The sequence below is a fragment of the Podarcis vaucheri genome (assembly GCF_965113315.1).
Source record: "Podarcis vaucheri genome assembly, chromosome: 4".
In the NCBI taxonomy this organism is placed as follows: Eukaryota; Metazoa; Chordata; class Lepidosauria; order Squamata; family Lacertidae; genus Podarcis; species Podarcis vaucheri.
Genome location: NC_138762.1, coordinates 31,022,973 through 31,038,040, shown reverse-complemented (window position 1 = coordinate 31,038,040; position 15,068 = coordinate 31,022,973).

Below are 15,068 nucleotides of genomic sequence, written 5' to 3'. Positions count from 1 at the left end.
CTCCAGCCCTCATAGGAGCAAGCTGCTCCCAACGAATTCTCCTTGGTGCTGCAACAACCAAACTTTCTTTCTCACATGGGTTCCTCCTTGGGATCAGAACAGGACAAAGCTTTAATCAGGAAAACAGAGGAGAAGGATGATTTGCTCACAACAGCATGCACCTAAAATATAGCCTATGATTAAAATACTAATAACTTTCCCACAATTTGGAACAAGCATTACAGAATGGCCTCTAGCATTGTTTTGCTGCCACTGCTCAGGTGTAACGGATGATGGCAGTGAAGATCATCTTTCTTCTGAATAGCATCCTGCTGAGGTTTCCCAGCTGGTTCAGAGACTAATAAGAATGGTGACTCATCTGTTCTGTGCAGTGACAATTTTGCTCTATTCTTTCCTCAGCCTCGTCAGACCCATTGGTCCATCTAGCTCGGCATTTTCTATTCTAGCAGTGACTCTCACCAGAATTTCAGGCAAGGCTGTTTTCCAGCCTTAACTCAAGATACCAGGAATTGAACCTGCAACTTTCTGCATGCAGCTGATAGATGGTGTGAAGATAAATTCATGTGCTTTAGATCCTTGCCCACCGTGGCTGTGAAGCCCAATCAAGAGGAGCTTGTTATAATGCCTCATTGTAAAAAGATGAATCCTGCCTGTTTAAAAAGAAATGAACTTGTCCCCTTCTTAAAAAATGAAAAAAGGCATATTTGAACGAGGAGGAACTAACCTGTTGTAGGCAGTAGCACAACTTTCCTTTTTTGAGAAAGTTGGTGGACTGGGTAGTAGAGCAACCCTAGAGGTTCTTGGAGGAAGCATGTTTCACACTTTTAAATTTGCTTTTGGGGACATGTTTTAGAAAGAAATGCAGTCATGATGAATAATCTGATTCAGAGGATGGACAGAGTACAGTCTTCCCTGCTTATCTTGTTGGATAACTTAGTGATTTTTGATACTATGGGACACATCTTTTCCCCGAACTATTTAGAACATCAGGTAAGACTTACTTTCTTGTAGTTCTTTTTCCTTTTCTCCATTCTCACTTGAAGAGTAGCCCCCGGGGAAGTGAGGCCTTCCTTGTTAGTATTGGGCTTTGATGTTCTGCAAAGCTCAGTGTTTTCACTGATGATGCTTAATAAATGTATGAAACTGCTGAGAGAGATAACTTTGATGTCCGCAGTATTGTCCAGAGTTTCAACCCTGCACAGCACTGTCCTAGGAGGTGCAAGCACCTTGAAGACCCAGAATGTATAGCAGCCTTTTTTCCAGCCCAATACATAGCTGATGAGCACTGCAACAGGTACTGTGGATTCAAGCAGGCCGGAGTGCAGTGGGAGGAGTTTGTGGCAGTGGCCCCATTGCCAAGATGATGGCACCAGTACATGGCAAACCAGCCACCTCAAGAATACATTCCTCAACATCCTTAGCCAACATGGCCAAGGGATGATGGCGGTTTTAGTCCAGCAACACCTGGAGCCCCTACACTGGTGAAGGCTGTGTTAAACCATGGTCCCTATCTCCTTGAATAATCATGCTCAGTGATGTTATGGATGGAATTCCAAGTTCACTGCTTACTAAAGTTGCAGCAGTTCTGCTCTCAATAACACACTTGAAGTACTGCAGGAAAATAGTATGTTGTGCCCTATAGATGGATGTAGCAGGATACCCCCACAAAAAATGCACTCTTCCCGGGCACAGTGCTCAGGGCTGCACAACAAAGGCTGAGGGTGGTACGCCTGCATGGCAGAGGTGGCGGGGGGGGCAATCTAGCTATTGGGGCAGTGCGGCAGAGGCGGATGGTGGCGGCGCAATGTGGCAGTTCAACAAGTTCCAGCACCTCTTTTTCTAGAAAAAAAGCCCTGGTGGTACCTATTTATCTACTTGCATTGGTATGCTTTCGGACTGCTAGGTTGCTAGAAGCTGGAGCAGAGCTTGGGACAGAGCAACCCTGTTGTGCGGATTCGAACCGCCAACAAGAGGCTCAGTGGTTTAGACCACAGCACCACCCGCACCCCTGCTACTTTGAACACAGGTATGGCTGTCCATTGTGCATGCCAGCAAGTCCTAGCAAGAGGCTCATGAATCACCTTTGCAAAGCAGATCTATGAAGGATTTGTTTTGGCTTGTGTATTCTCAGGCATGTATTTTTCTTTACCAACACTAATATTATTTAATGTTAAACTTTAGCAGCCTCTGAAAGATTGAAGACCAGGCATTTAAACCTCCTCAACTCCAAGGTTAACCTTAAAATACACACAGAAGTGCAAACCTAATGGATGGGCTGTCTTCAAGCATTTTAAGAGCTTTGATGGAAGAGTATTTATTACTGTGTTGTAATTGTTTGTCTTGTTAGGGGCAACGTTAACAGGGTTGGCTCTTATTACGGATAACATTAAAGTGAGGCTGCAATTAAACTCCTACAGGCAGAGCGTGATGTCACTGCTTCTGTGCAGGAAAACAAGTGATAACAGCATAAACTGTTTGGGAAATGTTGGCCCCTGCCATTTTACACCTGGGTTCAAAGCAACTTGTACTTTTTTTGTTCATGGTCAAATTTTTTGTAGTGCCGTAGTATCCAGAAGCAGGAATTCACAGCTGTTCTTCTGTCCTCCTCTTCACAAAGCCTTCTCCTGACTTTACACTAGCACCATAAACATCTTTAAACATTTTAAACATCTTGATGTGGGCCAGATTTAACTACCCCATTCCAGTAGCAGAAGCCAGCTCAAAGACTCCTGCTTAGCATAATGGGGCTCCCCCCCTCGCATGTGTCTTCCCCACATCTGCCCCTGAAGGACAGGAGATACCACAAAACTGTGCAGGGGGAGAAGAGGGGAGGTGGTTCCATGAGAGAAGCAGAAATGCTGGGGCTGATGGAACAATCTCATACTTATTATCGCAGACGGTTTCATGGACCAGACTCCACTTCATCAGATGTTAACTCCTGAGAAAAGACACATAAGATTGCACTGTAAATCAAGGTGCAGAGCAGACAACAGCACTCTAAATCTAAAAAGAAAAATGGATTTTTATCTTGAAGCCTTGGTGTCAGGCAGGTTATTTAGACTATTTACGAGTGACCCTTAAGCTTCCAGTTAAAAGAATAAAACAACACAATAAAATTCAACAGTCAAATAATGTAAAACACAGAATCCCCATTCCGTAAACTTGCCAAACCATAAAGCAGTGTAGCAGCAGCAGCAGCAGCAGCAGTAATAATAATAATAATAATAATAATAATAATAATAATAATAATTTATTACTTATACTCTGCCCATCTGGCCGGGTCTTCCTAGTCACCCTGGGCAGCTTCCAACAGAATATTAAAAACACAATAAAACATCAGACATTAACAACTTCCCTAAACAGGGCTGCCTTCAGGTGTTTTCTAAAAGTCAGGTAGTTGTTTATTTCCATGACATCTGAAGGGAGGGCATTCCACAGGGCGGGCACCACTGCCTAGAAAGCCCTCTGCCTGGTTCCCTGTAACCTCACTTCTTGCAGTGAGGGAACCACCAGAAGGACTTCAGAGCTGGACCTCAGTGTCCAGGCTGACGATGGTGGAGACGCTTCTTCAGGTATACTGGACTGAGGCTGTTTAGGGCTTTAAAGGTCAGCACCAACACTTTGAATTGTTCTCGGAAACATACTGGGAGCCAATGTAAGTCTTTCAGGACTGGTGTTATATGTTCTCGGCGACCACTCCCAGTCACCAGTCTAGCTGCCGCGTTCTGGATTAGTTGTAGTTTCCGAGTGACCTTCGAAGGTAGCCCCAAGTAGAACACATTGCAGTAGTCCAAGCAGGAGATAACAAGAGCATGCATCACTCTGGTGAGACAGTCTATGGGCAGGTAGGGTCTCAGCCTGCATACCAGATGGAGCTGATAAACAGCTGCCCTGGACACAGAATTGACCCTTGCCTCCATGGACAGTGCAGAGATGGGCCCCCCAAAATCTCCAGTTTTCATGAGTGGAGGTGTGGTGGGGACAGAAAACAGAACAGCCCAGAGGAGAAATATGGGGTCAAATGATGCTGCAGCCACAAACGGAAGGGGAGCGGTGTGTTTTGCGAGACAGGAGAGACAGTGTGTGCATGTGAGTTTGGGTGAGGATCCTGGGGGAAAGTGATAGAGATGAACTGAGGGTGGGTGGATGGAGAGAGAAAGAATGTGTCTGCTTGGGATGCTGTCTGCTGGGATAGCTCAGTTGGTAGAGCATGAGACTCTTAATCTCAAAGTCGTGGGTTCGAACGCACGTTGGACAAAAGATTCCTGAATTGCAGGGGTTGGACTAGATGACCCTTGAGATCCTTTTCAACTCTACAATTCTATAATTCTCTGACTGGCAATGGCTGTCTGGGCTTTCAGGCAGAGAGTCTTTCCTAGTCCTACCTTGATAGGCTGGTGGTTGAACCCGGGACGTTCTGTGGGCAAAACATGCTTTTCCAGTAAGCTACAGCCTTTTCCCTCACAAGCTACATTCTATGTGATTCTTCCCCCTCCCCAATTTTTAAAACTGCTTTTTCGCAAGTAATAAGCATATTTTAAACTACCATAAAGACCAACAATATCAGATAGTCCTTCATTTCTTGGAAAAAACGATGCCATTCCTAATCATTCACACTTGGTATCTAGATGTGGCAGTTCCACATGACATTCTTGGGGGGAAAGTGCTGCAGAAAACATTTCCCAAATATAGCCATTAAAGCGAACTTTTAGATGCAGGAATTTCATAACTCAACCAAAACCATGTGTCTGTGCGCTCCAGAGCCCTTTCTTCATAACTGGCCTAATCCTGTACCCCAGAGTAAGATGGCACCATTTCAAACATGCATCTCCGCCAAAGATTTATCTGTAAAATGTCAAGTTGACAAGCACATGTATCATACATAGAGATGCTGATTGAGGAGCTACACTTGGCTGGGTTTGCCTATTGGCCGTATGCTCAGTGGCAAACCCAGATTTCTCTCTGCGTGATTTTGGCTTAAATTAGCACTTGAAAAGTAAAAGGCTATAGTCAGAAGCTGCCTTTTGAAGCAAGTGCATCTGGAAATGCTTTTAATATATATTTATCTCATTTTCTGTTTTGTTATGATGCTCTTACGAGTTTTCAAAATACTGCAAGAAAGTATGAGGCACATGTGGTTTCTTTTCCCGCAGCTGTCTGGTGCTAAACCTCTTGCAGCTGTGCAACTGTTAATTGCCTGGCAGAAATATATATATGTGGTGTCCCAGCTAAGTAGGCTGACTTTCCCTGCTGAGGAAGTACAAGGCAACAAAGGTTAAAAACAAAAGGAATTTGCCATGCATAAACTTCATGGGGGGTGCTAATTGTGGAAATCCTGAAGTCAAAATAGACAAGACACTTATTATTTTTTTTCACTTGTTAGAAAATCATAAGATATATTTGGAAAAAGATGAAAACGGTCAAACAAGCTTGTTCCTGATGACAGCAGAAATTCTATGCACAATTATAAGGGAGTGTAGACATAGAATCATAGAATTGTTTAGTTGGAAGGGACCACATGGGTCATCTAGCCCAACCCCCTGCAATGCAGAAATCTTTTTACCAACGTGGGGTTCGAACCCACCAACCTCTGCTTAAAAACCTCCAATGGGTGGGCCAGCCATGTTTATACTGTGAGTTATTTTTAAAACGGAGCCAATCGTCATATCAATGAGAAGCAGTGCTGCTGCGGATGCTGCAACCAAGGCTTTGTAGGAATTATTTCAGAAAACAGCTGCTGCTGCCACCATTGTAGCAAATGAGGTTCCCAATCTGGCCACATTCCTGGAGAAGCTACTCGTCCGCTGCCTTTTTCTTCCTTCTAAGCCTTCGCCTGCCACTGTGCAAGTACAAGGAGCTCTGCAGCTAATTAAGTATTAAATCATTTTCTTTAACTATATTGGCATCTCTAATGAAAGGCATCTATTCATACTTTGTTTTAATTAGCATTTGTTTGCATCTCCATGGGAAGGAAGAGCTGGCTAGAGTTGCCTTTCTTTCCCAAGGTCAAGATAAGGTGTCAAGTTTCCATGAAAATTAAAGTGGTAGCACTAGGGCTGGGGGGTGGGGAGAAAGAGAGAGTTGCCTCCCTGGCTCATGCATTCAGACAGGAACAAAACTGGTGGAGTAGTTTGTCCCCTCTTACCACACATATTGGCCCAGTTTATACTGGAGGCCTTCCCCCTCCCAAGCCACACACAGTGAGTTGGGTAAAGAATTGCATAGACCAGGTGTTTGCACAATCAGGAACTCTGTATGAAGGTGTCATACATTTGAAGGGCTGTTTCAAAGTCTGGTTTAAAAGATAAATAACCTTAAGAAGTGAAAGCCTTGAAGCAAATTCATGTCCTCTTTTTTGGTACTGTGTAACTGTACCTACCTGTAAATTTAACCCGTGTGTAGGAATGGATGGAGAAGTCTGTTTAGTGTGGCATATTGATTGTCCATTTGGATTTGTATGGAAGTGACAATTCTGCCTTCTATTGTATCCTACCCCTTCATGGATCACCGCCTTGCCGTGGCGAAGGGGCTTGAATAACTCAGAGAAGCTATGAACTGTGCCAAGCAGGGCACTCAAGATGAACAGGTCATAGTGGAGAGTTTTGACCAAACGTGATCCACCTGGAGGAGGAACCGGCAAGCCACTCCAGTATCCCTGCCAAGAAAACTCCATGGACAAAGACAACAGGCATATAAAAGTTATGACACTGGAAGATGAGCCCCTCAGGTCGGAAGGCGTCCAACATGCTACTGGGGAAGAGCGGAGGACAAGTACAAGTAGATCCAGAGCTGATGAAGCGGCTGGGCCAAAGCCGAAAGGACGCTCAGTTGTGGATATGCATGGAAGCGAAAGGAAAGTCCAATGCTGTAAAGAAAAATATTGCATAGGAACCTGGAATGTAAGAACCATGAACCTGGGTAAGTTGGATGTGGTCAAAAATGAGATGGCAAGAATAAATATTGACATCCTGAGCCTCAGTGAACTAAAATGGACGGGAATGGGCGAATTCAGTTCGGATGACCATCATATCTACTACTGTGGGCAAGAAACCCGTAAAAGAAATGGAGTGGCCCACATAGTCAACAAAAGAGTGGCGAAAGCTGTACTGGGATGCAATCTCAAAAACGATAGAATGATCTCGATACAAATCCAAGGCAGACCTTTTAACATCACAGTAATCCAAGTTTATGCACCAACCACTGGTGCTGAAGAAACTGAAATTGACCAATTCTATGAAGACTTACAAGACCTTATAGAAGTGACACCAAAGAAGGATGTTCTTCTCATTATAGGGGATTGGAATGCTAAAGTAGGGAATCAAGAGATAAAAGGAACAACTGGCAAGTTTGGCCTTGGAGATCAAAACGAAGCAGGGCAAAGGCTAATAGAGTTCTGTCAAGAGAACAAGCTGGTCATCACAAACACGCTTTTCCAACAGCACAAGAGACGACTCTACACATGGACATCACCAGATGGGCAACACCGAAATCAGATTGATTATATTCTCTGCAGCCAAAGATGGAGAAGCTCTATACAGTCAGCAAAAACAAGACCTGGAGCTGACTGTGGCTCAGATCATCAGCTTCTTATAGCAAAATTCAAGCTTAAACTGAAGAAAGTAGGAAAAAACAATGGGCCAGTAAGATACAATCTAAACCAAATCCCTTTTGAATACACAGTGGAAGTGAGGAGCAGGTTTAAGGATTTAGATTTGCTGGACAGAGTGCCTGAAGAACTATGGGTGGAGGCTCGCAACATTATACAGGAGGCAGCAACTAAAACCATCCCAATGAAGAAGAAATGCAAGAAAGCAAAGTGGCTGTCCAACGAGGCCTTACAAGTAGCAGGGGAGAGAAGGCAAGCAAAATGTGAGGGAGATAGTGAAAGATACAGGAAATTGAATGCAGATTTCCAAAGAATAGCAAGGAGAGACAAGAAGGCCTTCTTAAACAAGCAATGCAAAGAAATAGAGGAAAACAACAGAATGGGAAGAACCAGAGATCTGTTCAAGAAAATCGGAAATATGAAAGGAACATTTCATACAAAGATTACCATAATAAAGGACAAAAGTGGTAAGGACCTAACAGAAGCAGAAGACATCAAGAAGAGGTGGCAAGAATACACAGAGGAACTATACCAGAAAGATATGGATGTCTCGTACACCCCAGGTAGTGTGGTTGCTGACCTTGAGCCAAACATCCTGGAGAGTGAAGTCAAATGGGCCTTAGAAAGCACTGCAAATAACAAGGCCAGTGGAAGTGATGGTATTCCAGCTGAACTATTTAAAATTTTAAAAGATGATGCTGTCAAGGCGCTACACTCAATATGCCAGCAAATTTGGAAAACTCAGCAGTGGCCAGAGGATTGGAGAAGATCAGTCTACATCCCAATCCCAAAGAAAGGCAGTGCCAAAGAATGCTCCAACTACCACACAATTGCACTCATTTCGCACGCTAGCAAGGTTATGCTTAAAATTCTACAAGGAAGGCTCAAGCAGTATGTGGACCGAGAACTCCCAGAAGTGCAAGCTGGATTTAGAAGAGGCAGAGGAACCAGAGACCAAATTGCAAACATGCGCTGGATTATGGAGAAAGCTAGAGAGTTCCAGAAAGACATCTACTTCTGCTTCATTGACTATGCAAAAGCCTTTGACTGTGTCGACCACAGCAAACTATGGCAATTTCTTAAAGAAATGGGAGTGCCTGATCACCTCATCTGTCTCCTGAGAAATCTCTCTGTGGGACAAGAAGCTACAGTTAGAACTGGATATGGAACAACTGATTGGTTCAAAATTGGGAAAGGAGTACGGCAAGGCTCCCTGCTTATTTAACTTATATGCAGAATTCATCATGCGAAAGGCTGGGCTGGATGAATCCCAAGCCAGAATTAAGATTGCCGGAAGAAATATCAACAACCTCAGATATGCAGATGACACAACCTTGATGGCAGAAAGTGAGGAGGAATTAAAGAACCTTTTAATGAGGGTGAAAGAGGAGAGCACAAAATATGGTCTGAAGCTCAACATCAAAAAAACGAAGATCATGGCCACTGGGCCCATCACCTCCTGGCAAATAGATGGGGAAGAAATGCAGGCAGTGAGAGATTTTACTTTCTTGGGCTCCATGATCACTGCAGATTGTGACAGCAGTCACAAAATTAAAAGACGCCTGCTCCTTGGGAGAAAGGTGATGGCAAACCTAGACAACATCTTAAAAAGCAGAGACATCACCTTGCCAACAAAGGTCCGTATAGTAAAAGCCATGGTTTTCCCAGTAGTGATGTATGGAAGTGAGAGCTGGACCATAAAGAAGGCTGATCGCCGAAGAATTGATGCTTTTGTATTATGGTGCTGGAGGAGACTCTAGAGAGTCCCATGGACTGCAAGAAGATCAAACCTATCAATTCTGAAGGAAATCAGCCCTGAGTGCTCACTGGAAGGACAGATCATGAAGCTGAGGCTCCAATACTTTGGCCACCTCATGAGAAGAGAAGACTCCCTGGAAAAGACCCTCATGTTGGGAAAGATGGAGGGCACAAGGAGAAGGGGACGACAGAGGATGAGATGCTTGGATGGTGTTCTTGAAGCTACCAGCATGAGTTTGATCAAACTGCGGGAGGCAGTGGAGGACCGAAGTGCCTGGCGTGCTCTGGTCCATGGGGTCACGAAGAGTCGGACACGACTAAACAACAACAACAACAACAATAATTGTATCCTAGGGTTATTGGATCATTTTTACTATTACATTTGACCTGTAATTTATTGTCCTGCCTTTATGTTTGTATTGGTGTACACTGCCTTAGTATTTTATCAGTGAAGGGTGGTATATCAGACACACACACACACACACACACACAGAGAGAGAGAGAGAGAGAGAGAGAGAGAGAGAGAGAAATACTTTTGCTGAATGAAATCCAGGGTGCTTGGGCTTAGGATAGGGCCTTCTCTGTGGTGGTACCCTGGAAGAGAAACATTCCTTTCCCTGAGGTGTGGCTGCTGCCAACACTGAAAATCTTCCTCCAGGCCTTTTGGAACTGAGAGCAATGCTAATATCTCAATTGACCTGACAGAGCAGGAGGAATGAACTATCCAGTCAACTGTGGCTTGTTCTATTTTAAATCAGTTGCCTGGCCTATACTCCCTCAGCTATGTGGCACACTTAGATCTGTGGTCAAGCACTTTACTCCTTTCCTACCTCCAGCATCTGCCCAGTGATAGGGTTGTCCCTGAGCTTAGTGATCCCCAGGCTAGTGAAGACACTCAGGCCAACATTTTACCTTTCTTGTATTTTATCAACTTAGCAGGGGCTTGACTCTGATAGGACTCCCAGCTGACCCTCTATGCCTGAGAAAGGTGGGATCCCACCAGAAGATGAGCTGTATTCAATGTAGCTCTGAGCACATATTTTTGTTGCGCCATGACACAATCACCCCCGTCTCTTTCCCTTGCATTCACCCTAAATCTGTTCTGGGTTTTCCCCAACCCTCCAGAGCAGATTTGGGGCTGACGGGGTGTACGTGCACCCTTTTTACCTGTGGAAAGGGCTGCCCATTCCATGTATGCCACAAGAAACATGGGCTCTGTAAGTGTCCGCTTTCAAATGAGCCCCGCTGAACGTAGTCTTTCAAGCAAACATGGACAGGACTGCACTGTAAAGCTATAGTTTAAGAAATGATGATCTGATGAATCCACAGAGCACCACTTCCTGAGCTTATTTTTAACTCTTATTTCCTTGTTGCAGGCAGGGGTGTATTTCTGTGTTTGGGGGGGGGGAGTTGTCCACAGAACAGATAATACGTAATTTTAAATAGCTTTATGCAATCACAGGGCCCTCTCCCGATCCCTGTCTCTTAATGTGGGTGCAGCAATCCGCCCACTTAAAGCAGCTTTTAGCTCCAGAGCCTTCTGCCACAGCTTTCTTGATGAGAATGTCAGCCAAGCTACCCATCTGGCCCCTCCCTCCATTCTGTTAGCGGCAGAACTGAAGGAGGAGGCGGGGTGCGGTGTGGAGAGATAGTTATTTACTGAGTGCTTTGGGGGTTTTTAGAATATAAGACATTGTGCTCTTGCATCCATGTGGCTTTCTTTTGTGCTTGGGTTAAATCTGTGTGCGCTATTGTAGTGCTTTTTTAATTGTAGTTCACAGTCAAAGCCCCCTTTCCCCAAGAAGATTTTGACATTTAACGTTCGAGTACAAATTCTTTATGCACTGAGAGAACAAGAGCAAAAATAAATTGATCCACATGTATGGCGGGAAAGGAAGGGGAGCAAACAGTAGAAGGGATTTGCCTCTGTACTTACTTGGATGTCTTGGAAGGTCATGAAGCTAGAAGCAATCTTTTTGCTGTGTCTTAGAACTGAATGTAAAGGTTGGCCTAAAATTTGGCTTCAGGTTTAGTATTTCTTCTAAATTGGCAAAGTAGACTGATTTGGGGGAGGGGCAAGCAGAATTTTTACATGCATGGCTATTATTATTATTTATTAAATTTGCCTACCGCCCTTCCACAGGGCAGTTCACATCATAAAAATACAAAATGAGAACACAAAATACATAATAAAAAGAACAAACACAAACCTATAACTCCCTCCCCTCCCACAAACACATTTGGAAGACCAGAATGTTCAATCACGCAAAGGGCTGGTTGAAGAGGAACGTTTTTGCCCAGTGCCTAAAGATATGTAATGAAAGTGCCAGGCGAGTCTCCCTGGGAAGAGCATCACACAAACAGGGAGCCACCACAGAAAAGGCCCGCTCTTGTGTTGCGTTCTCAATGTTAGTTACATCTTAGTAGATTGTTAAGATTGCAGCTTTGGCCTCTTACAGCAGAATGCAGAAATGAGTCTTGTGGCACCAATTATAAGAGAGTATGTCAACCAGTTTCTCCTCTGCAAACAGGAAAGCTTTTGCCATGCAATGTTCTACTTTCTTTTTTAATGTGATCTTAATCTAGGGAGAAAGCCGGCATTGAGAAGGTTCTTGCTCTACAGTTTGCAAGGCAGCATCAAGTGATAACTGCTGGCAACAGAGTTCACCTTTCATCCCAGGCCAACTTCAACTACTTTCTCTTACAAAAAACCCCCATGTAGAACAGTTATGGATGAGGGCACCTTTAGCTCTGCCACCTATCTGAAGTTTTACCACTCTAAGACAGACTCTTTCTGCTTAGCAGTAATGGTAGATGACTGCCACTCCAAGATGCCAGCTTGTGAAGTAACTACACGTAATCTTCCTCTCCCGCTGTTTTTACATAGTGTACCACTGAGAGCTGCAATTAATCCCAAGGCAGGGATGTGATATAAAAAGGCATGGTGCCAGATCACATTATGAGGTAGAAACAAATATACACACTAAAGTTTTAATGGCATCCTGCTTCTACCATAGCATGTGAAGTACCTTATAGGAATATGCAATTCATGCTTTATGTGATGATGGCTTTGAGTGCAAATTAATATGCTTAAGATATATTTCACCATCCTACACCCCATCCCCAAGTTTGTTGGCACCCAAAGAGACAGATGTTTGCCTTTCTGCTGAACAAAAGCACAGTTAAATTTATCTTTTAACAGGAAAGCATAGATGCAGCAGTCCTGCAGACAAGTTAAAAAAAGCACCCTCTTGTGCATCACAACTTCTAGGTGAATTGGTTTGTAGAGTAGATTGAGCTTCTTGCCCCGTGAAAGAGCATCCTTTGGTGAACAGACTTAATAATAATCTTGGTATTTGTATCAGATGTAACGAGCATAACTGGGGAAATATGGCAGTCCGTAACTTCTGACCGTTCACAATTTGTGTCTATTCCAGTGTTTCTTGGTCCTGTTCAGGGATTTCTTCCCAGCACACCCTTTTTTGTTGTTCAAATGCATCAAAATGTTTGGATTTGTGGGTACAACTGCACACATAAAACCCCGAGTCCATAATCCCAGTAGAAGGAAAGGCATATGAATTTCTAAGCATGCAAAGCTTTGAAATGGGGAGACAAGAAACAAATGGAAAGGTAAGGATTGTGAGAGGGATGTCAGTACAGACATAACTTTTAAGTGTGTCTTGTATAAGCTGGAGCTGCTTTGCTTGCATGACTAAACAAGCAGTTATAAAGTCCCTGAGTGTATGAAGATCTTGACAGATGTGCTCTTCTGATGGTGTCTCTGAGCACTCTTTAATTATTCCTAAGGTACTTCTGAAGGGTGTGTGTGTCTTCCTTCTGACAGCCGTGGGCCTGTGCTCTGTTTCCTATCATGAGGATTATCTATCATTTATCTTAACACGTTGCAATAAAACTCTGGCACTTCAGAGTGATTGCTGTTTGGCATCCCTGGAGGGGCAGTGCCTCTTGACAAGGCTGTGTTAACAAATTAATCCTTTCACAGATTGGGATGCTACTCCTGAAGAAAAGAAGCCCACGAGCAAAGGAGAAAGCAAAGCCACTAGCAAGCTCTGGGCAGCCCCTTCTTCTTGCCTACTTATGCAACTAGTCTTGCGTTGCTGAGGTCAGCTTACCATTTGACACTAATGTAATGAGGAATTACAGCAGTGCTTTGTGAACGGAATCCAGTCCGAACTATAGTAGGGGAGAGTGGCCATCTGCAAGGTTCTTGAGTTGTAGGACAACGGTCTTTTTGAGTTTGAGTGATATATGCTCATGCTGTCCCGTGATGAAATGTGCTCCACTGAGAAGGAATAATGGATCTTGAGGCAACCCAGCACAAGTGTTGCTTCCAACATAGTGTAAATGCATGCAGTTGAACAGGACCTATGTATGGAAAATGGATTTATTCTTGTTTGTCTCCCACAACCCTTCAGAGCAGAGGGTTGGGAGACTATGGTAGAAGGGGAAATCTCATTTGCATGAATGGAAGTCCATGGCCCAAGCAGGACACTACAGTGGGATATCACCCAGTATGATTTTAGGAAAGGTAAAAATTTAAGATAATCCAATGAAATAGCAAGTGCCATAAATATGTCAATAAATTCAGAATGTTTGGATGGGAAAGTAGAATAACAATTTCAGTTTTGGATGGCCAACTTCTTGTTTTTCTGCAGTAAGCTTTCTATTGCCTTCCTCTTTCCAAGCTGGCAATACTTTCAGCAGTATTTACTTGTTGATGCACTACATACTGATGAAGTTCAATTACGTTTTCTCTGCATTGCTTATGTTCCCATTTAACGTGTCTGATATAAAGGGGAAATGGGAATGAAAGGCTCAGCCATGGTTTTATGGGATAAATTGCCAGATTTTTTAGGAGGTGGGGAATGACCGCCTAACAGCCCAATCCTATGTATATTAGTATGAAGGAAATCCTCTTAGATTCTTCAGATTGCTGCTGAAAAATCTCAAGTGACAGCTGCAGCAAGCTGTCATTGCTTCAATTACTGTATAAAGTTACAGCAGGCTGCCCATAAGTCTTTTTAATTTGGAGCTTGCTGCTTTTAATACAGGCCGTGCCAAGTTTCATTTACTTTGATACGGTAGCCTGGCTTGTGCCTATCTTGATTTGATACAATCACATTGGTATACTAGAATGTGAGTAACTTCTTGCACCAAATTTGACTCCATCACGTATTTTTTATTATTCAGATTTCTGAAATATGCTGAAAGGCCTCTGGGCTAATGCACATAAGTACACAGAAGAATGACAAACTAACTGAAAAGAGCTAAGAGTTAACTACAAATATCTACTTTCAAGTATAAGATAAAGGCAAAGGGACCCCTGACCATTAGGTCCAGTTGTGGCCGACTCTGGGATTGCGGCGCTCATCTAGCTTTATTGGCCGAAGGAGCCGGCGTACAGCTTCCGGGTCATGTGGCCAGCATGACTAAGCCGCTTCTGGCAAACCAGAACAGCACACGGAAACGCCGTTTACCTTCCCGCCAGAGCGGTACCTATTTATCTACTTGCACTTCATGCTTTCGAACTGCTAGGTTGGCAGGAGCAGGGACCGAGCAATGGGAGCTCACCCCGTCGCGGGGAATCGAACCGCCGACCTTCTGATTGGCAAGTCCTAGGTTTTGTGGTTTAACCCACAGTGCCACCCGCGTCCCACTTTCAAGTATATGATAAGCCTAAAAC